The following is a 6,224-nucleotide window of genomic DNA, read 5'->3' on the forward strand; positions in this document are numbered from 1 at the left end:
AGGAGTAATGAATAAGATTTTTAAAAATTGTATCAATTTTAATGGTTTTGGCCCCACCCCTCAGGCGTCAGGGGGCAGGGACCATGAAATTCACAATTTTTGTTCCCCTTTATCCATAGATGCTTTATGCCAAAATTGGTTGAGTGGTTTCAGAGAAGAAGCTTAAAATGTTCAAATGTTAACGCACAACGCACGACGACGGACGAAAACGGATAGCAATAGGTCATCTGCGTTTACTCAGGTGACCTAAAAAGGTTTTGTAGGTCAAGACTCGGTTATGAAGCCATATATCATTTTTCTTTTTTCCTCAAATTATTGCAAATGTCTTAAAGTGTTTCAAGATTGAATTACCTGTACCATATCTGTGATTTACATTAAGGTTTGAAATAAGGAAAAAAAGGTTCATATTCAATAATATAGATCTTAAAACAATTAAATATCTCGATGAAAAAAATGTTTTTCTTTTCTTACTCAATACTTTTAACAAAAGTAAACTAGTACTTTATAATATGGGAATCAGTATTTTGGTATGCTAATTACGTTTGATTTTTAACTAAAATACTAGTGATACTTCTCGATGTAGTCCACTGTGAGATCAGCCGCCTTTCCTGAACCCTTTACGATCACCACAGGCAAATTTCTGTTTACAGACTCGGCTATACCGTGGATGCTGTTTAAATCACCTTCCACTAAGATTCGAACAACTGGGATAGGTAAATCTGAGGACAAAAATAAAGAAATATCTATAAACTCACAATTGTGTGTACAGACTTCACAAAGGAGATAAAGGAATATGTTTGAAAGCATTCCCCCGTTTATTCAAATGACATTTCTGCTACGACATCCGACTTATCTTTTGTAAATTTTTCACAAATAAAGCTCTTACATATATAACAATGCAACAGATGCATCTATTCCCTAGAAAGAATGATGGCTCAGGGAGGTAAAAAGTAGTTTTAGTACAAGATGTGTTTGTGAAACACTGATGCCCCCCGTATGGCAGGTTATGGCGAGGGTTGAATTCTCTCAAATTCATGTCAAATCCCAAAGATCAGTGTCATTTCTAGGAATACACCTGTACTGTAAAATATAAATACCCTAGTTCTAACTGTTCAAAAATAATGACCAAGTTAAAGTTTTAAAAAGTGGGTCAAACTCTTAGGTCAAGGTCACAAGGTAAAAAATATTTATACCAGCTGAAAGGTCTTGTTACAATGAATATGCATATGTGAAGTATGAAGCCCTTACTTTAATTGGTCAAAAGGTATGGGCAAGATTAAAGTGTGGTATTTTTTTGTAAAAGTAGTTCAAACTTCACGGTCAAGATGAAGAAGTCAAATTTGATGGTACCCATGGAAATATCTTGTCACAAGGAACACACTGTGAAATACTGGTATGAAAGTCATAGCCCCACTCCCTCAATAGCTTTGGGCTCGGTTAAAGTTGACAAAAGACAGACAGAAAAAGCTAGACAGACAAACAGATGGGACAAATCAATAGGACCCCCGGATCTCTGATCCAGAGGCATAAAAATAAAATTTATCATTGTATCTTACATTTCAAAAGGAATAGCATGTAAATTTCCATTCATATTCCATTGAAGTTTAAATGTACCCAATTTCAGCTCCCCCTGTCCATAAAGAAACCGTCTGGTTATGAATGTAGCTTTCTAGCTGTAAGTGATACTCATCGAATTTCTCTGGATCCCCATGAAACATACATTCAATGAGGCCCGTCAATTGTGTCGGCTACAATTTAAATAAATGAATATGTAGATAGATATGCGCGAATATAAAGTTCTCGCTAATCAAAGTTTTTTGTCAAACACGTGGGCCGTGTATATATTTTAATTAACAGTTTCTACATGGCATCTTTTACACATGCACACGATGTTCAACATCAAATGGAAATTCGAAATGTTTGCCTTAATATCGATTACTTCCTTATTTTTGCTGCTTAATCAATCCGTATTAATTATATTATAAATGAAAAATTATAGATGTTTTAGTATCACCCACAAAAATATATGTAACTGTACTATGCATTGGAAGAAACGGGTGTTCAAAACAGGTGGCCTGTCTTAACTTCAAAACTTATATTACAAAACCTTTCTGTCCTTTTTGGAATCGTTTTCAAAAGAAAGCGTAATTGGTTTAATTGGAAAAGATTCAGCTTCCTTTGGATACGAATGTAGATTTTCTAAATGGGTATATGTATCAAATGCTTCTGAAATCATCGAAGACACGGTGCTTTTACGACTTCCACAATACAGAATCCATGTATCTATAAATTTAAAGAAAACATTATCAATGCCTCATAAGTTATTAAAAGTTATAGGGTTGTTCATAAAGTTTTTCTGTATGTACAAAAAAATTCAACGTATTCTTTTGTTTAAATTCAAAACAAAAAAGGAAGTGCCAAATACATAGCTATGGCACGCCAAATTCACAAATCTAGCAAACTTAGTTAAACCTAGTTTCACAATTGATAAAATAGGTTTATCGACTGTAAACTATAGTTTACAAACCAAAAACTATAGTTAACGGTTCGTTAAGTATAGTTTTCATCTGTAAAACTATATTTAACGGTTGTTAACTATAGTTTACGAATGCTAATCTAAGTTTATCTGTCTGCAATAAACGTTAACAATAGATTTTGTTGATAAACAGATTCACTTCTGTTAACTTTAATTCACGATCGTTAACTATAGTTAAGAGTTGTAAACCATAGTTTACAAATCGTGAATCTGTATTTATCAGATAATCTATGTTTTGCGATCGCAAATGATTGTTTTCGGTGTTAAGTATATTTTACGGTATTGAAACAGATTATCGCGTTAACTATGGTTTACAAATGTAAAATATAGATTAACGTTGTTACTATATTTAACAGTCCGCAAACTATAGTTTACAACCGATAAACCTAGTTTATCGACTGTGAAACTATGATTAGCTCATTTTTGTGAATTTGGCGTGCTAAACATAGTTTCACAATTGATAAACTATATTTATCGACTGTAAACTATAGTTACTAACCCCGAACTATGGTTTACAATACGTTAAGTATAGTTTTCATCTGTAAAACTATATTTAACGTTTGTTAACTATAGTTTATGAATGCTAATCTTAGTTTATCTGTCAGTAATAAAACGTTAACAATAGATTTTGTTGATAAACATAGATTCACATCTGTAAACTATGATTTTCAGTTTAAAGTTGAGATTTGTAAACCATAGTTTACAATCTTGAAACTGTAATTATCAGATAATCTATGTTTTGCGATCGCAAATGATTGTTTTCGGTGATAGTATATTTTCCGGTTGTGAAACATAGATTATCGCGTTAACTATAGTTTACAGGTGTAAAATATAGATTAACGTTGTTAACTATAGTTTACAGTCCGTAAACTATAGTTTACAAACGATAAACCTAGTATATCGACTGTGAAACTATGTTTTGCTCATTTTTGTGAATTTAGCGTGCCATACATAGCCCTTTTTAAAGGTGCACTGATACCTCTTGCATTCTTCGATCTTATTCCGGGATCTTGGCCGAGTTCCAATTTACCATCACAATATCATTGAAAATTATTGAATATACTCTTTATTTGAAGGGATATTTACTTTTAAATTGGACGAATTAGAGACGGGTGCAAAGCTGACATTTTTTATTGAAAAGAATTTTCTTACACGTCATTTTAGATTTATAAATTATTTTGCAAGCAACAAGACAGTAAAGCTGCCAAAACAAGCACTAAATCAGCTATGTTAACATCATTGATTTTAATTTCTATATATGAATTTTAGTTAAAATCTTCTGAAATTACGTTTATTATTATGACCTGTGCAAGGATTTACAGATACTCTGTAGTTATCACTCTTGTCTTCTACTCTTATCTGTCTATCATTCTCCCGATAATCTTGGTCATATCCTTTGCATGGGAAGAGATAATGTTTTTTTTTTATATTTCACATGTACATTACCCGTGACAAAATTTTCTCAAATAAACTATGGATTTGGCCCTTTGACCTTCAAGTCAGAGTTTTAAATTTTTTTTCAATTTGTCAAAACTTTTGATAGAGAAAGAAAGGACTTTTATATTAAACATACATGTGTATGTATTACCTGCGACCATACCTTATTCACTAAATAATTATGTAGTATGATTTTTGACCCTATGTCCTTGACCTTCTTTTCAAAAATCTTGATTGAGAAGAGATGGGGCTATCGTGTTTGATATGCACATTACCTATATCAAGATTTCTCCGAGTTTGCTATTTTTTACCCTTGACATTCGATATTTGATCCCAATTTTCAAAAATTTTAATTTATGATATATTCAAGTTTGCCATTTGATAGAACTTTCATATTTATCACAATATGCCATAACTAATGTCATCCACCCCAGTATGACAGCGAGAGCGGGAACCACAATTCTCTGAAAGATTATCTTTAATGAACCATCTCTTATTGCAGATGATATTTATTCTGTAGATAAGTTCATGGCTCGAAGACGTGATGAAGGTTGGGCCTTTTTTAAGGAGGCTTGGGGGTCAACAAATTTACCACAAACTAACCACCAGATTTAATTTATTTTCTTAGATACGGTATCCTAAGCCGTCAACTATCATTTGGCAGAGAAAAAATTCATACATTTTAATTTAAAAATTTGATCATTTTTGTATATCTTTATATGGAGCTCTATTTTTAAAGGAGATCGAAATAGTTTGAAAATGGCTGCCACCCCAAGCCTCTTTAAGTGCAGAATTCCAATCTGATTCAAATACCCATTTAATGCAATATAATTTTATGAAAATTAGAAAATGTACAGAGAAGATATGACTTTTTTATACAACTCCCAGAACCCTTTATTTTACAAATAGTTAAATAAAACTAATCACAATACTGTTGAAAGTGTATGTATATTGCACTTGTAAAAGGTACAGGAAATTAGAGAGCAGTAATAATTTTTTAAGTTTCATGCTTCAGAAAATCCAGGGACCCGTTTAACAACAGAACTTACGACTAAGACCTTTGTTAATTAACTACTGCTTAATTAATGAATTTTTTAAAGTATGTCGCGGGCAATCCTTTTCTACTTTAAAATGCTTTAATTAAATATCAGAGTATTATGTATCTTTTGGGGATAGAAATCCTTAAATGTTTTTTTTTTGTAGAATTTCTTTTCAACATGATTGGTCACGTGCATATATTGCGAATTAAATAGAAATTAGCATCTATATACTACATTCATACATAATTAAGTTTCAGTATTTTCATTTCATAATGAAAGAATGTGCAGATTCTCGGCGGTGACTAGAAATTTAAAGCAAGCACATATTCAAAAAACAAACAAACAAACAAACAACAATACACGAACAAACAAAAACAAAACAAAGCAAAAACAAAAAAGTCAAATAAAATATTATTGCTTACCCCCTCCGCTGTACTTTGCAGCCTCTATAAGCGCTGTTTGGAATACATCTCGTGACCAAACTTTAGGAACGAAGGTTTCTGAATCCCCAACTACGGACAGAACAAGTTTTGGTCGTTTCTTGGTCTTCAATATCTGCCATATTTCTTCTACCTTTGAAACAAAAACATCAAAAATATGTAATAGCTTGTCACACAGTCGAGTTGTACTGACTTTCAAACCTGCCTCCTCTTTTGTTAAGTCTTAAAATTTTGCTATGTAAATTCTTATTTTTTTTTCTTTTAAATTCACATTTTGGTCTGGCTTCTACTTACCTCTTCGTCCATTTTTTTTATTAGGAAAAAGTCTTCACTTTCTTTCTCTAAAGTATTGACCGCTATGCATTATTTTGTTGTTGCATTAACGGCCATGGTGAAGAAATGAGCGCTTGCTTTGAATTCTCAAGTATTATATAATTCAGATTTTTTAAATTATCATTTGGTGAAGGTCGATCGAACTCTACTTCCTGGTTAGTTTGTCAGTTATACAAATGTCACCAGCCAAAAATTTAGGAGGACGAGGTTTTAATTATTCCACCATGCAAACCTTAAATTAAGAAGATTTTATCCTTCCAAGATCTCCTCCGTGAAATAGTTTTACTTTCAGAATACGTAAAGTACACAAAAATGTTCGGATTTGTTAATACTGTGGCTTTAAAGAAAATATTTATTCCATGCAAAAGAATCAAATTACATTTCAAGAGGCTGGATGTTCGTGGCCATTTTAAGACTATTTTGATCTTTCTTAGAAGA

General features: G+C 32.2%; 1 long non-coding RNA gene across 1 annotated transcript; it reads right to left on the reverse strand.

Moving 5' to 3' along the window:
* Nucleotides 1-1,706: 1,706 nt before the first annotated feature.
* Nucleotides 1,707-5,513, reverse strand: LOC134266529 (uncharacterized). Its single transcript, XR_009991990.1, has 3 exons — nt 5,436-5,513; nt 2,108-2,283; nt 1,707-1,748 (listed from the first exon to the last, which is right to left on the reverse strand). It is a non-coding gene; the product is annotated as an uncharacterized LOC134266529 (long non-coding RNA).
* Between the last annotated feature and the right edge of the window lie 711 nt (nt 5,514-6,224).

This window comes from Saccostrea cucullata, unplaced genomic scaffold (genome assembly GCF_032062105.1).
Source record: "Saccostrea cucullata isolate Sc308-1 unplaced genomic scaffold, CSIRO_AGI_Scuc_v1 ctg10275, whole genome shotgun sequence".
Classification (NCBI taxonomy): domain Eukaryota; kingdom Metazoa; phylum Mollusca; class Bivalvia; order Ostreida; family Ostreidae; genus Saccostrea; species Saccostrea cuccullata.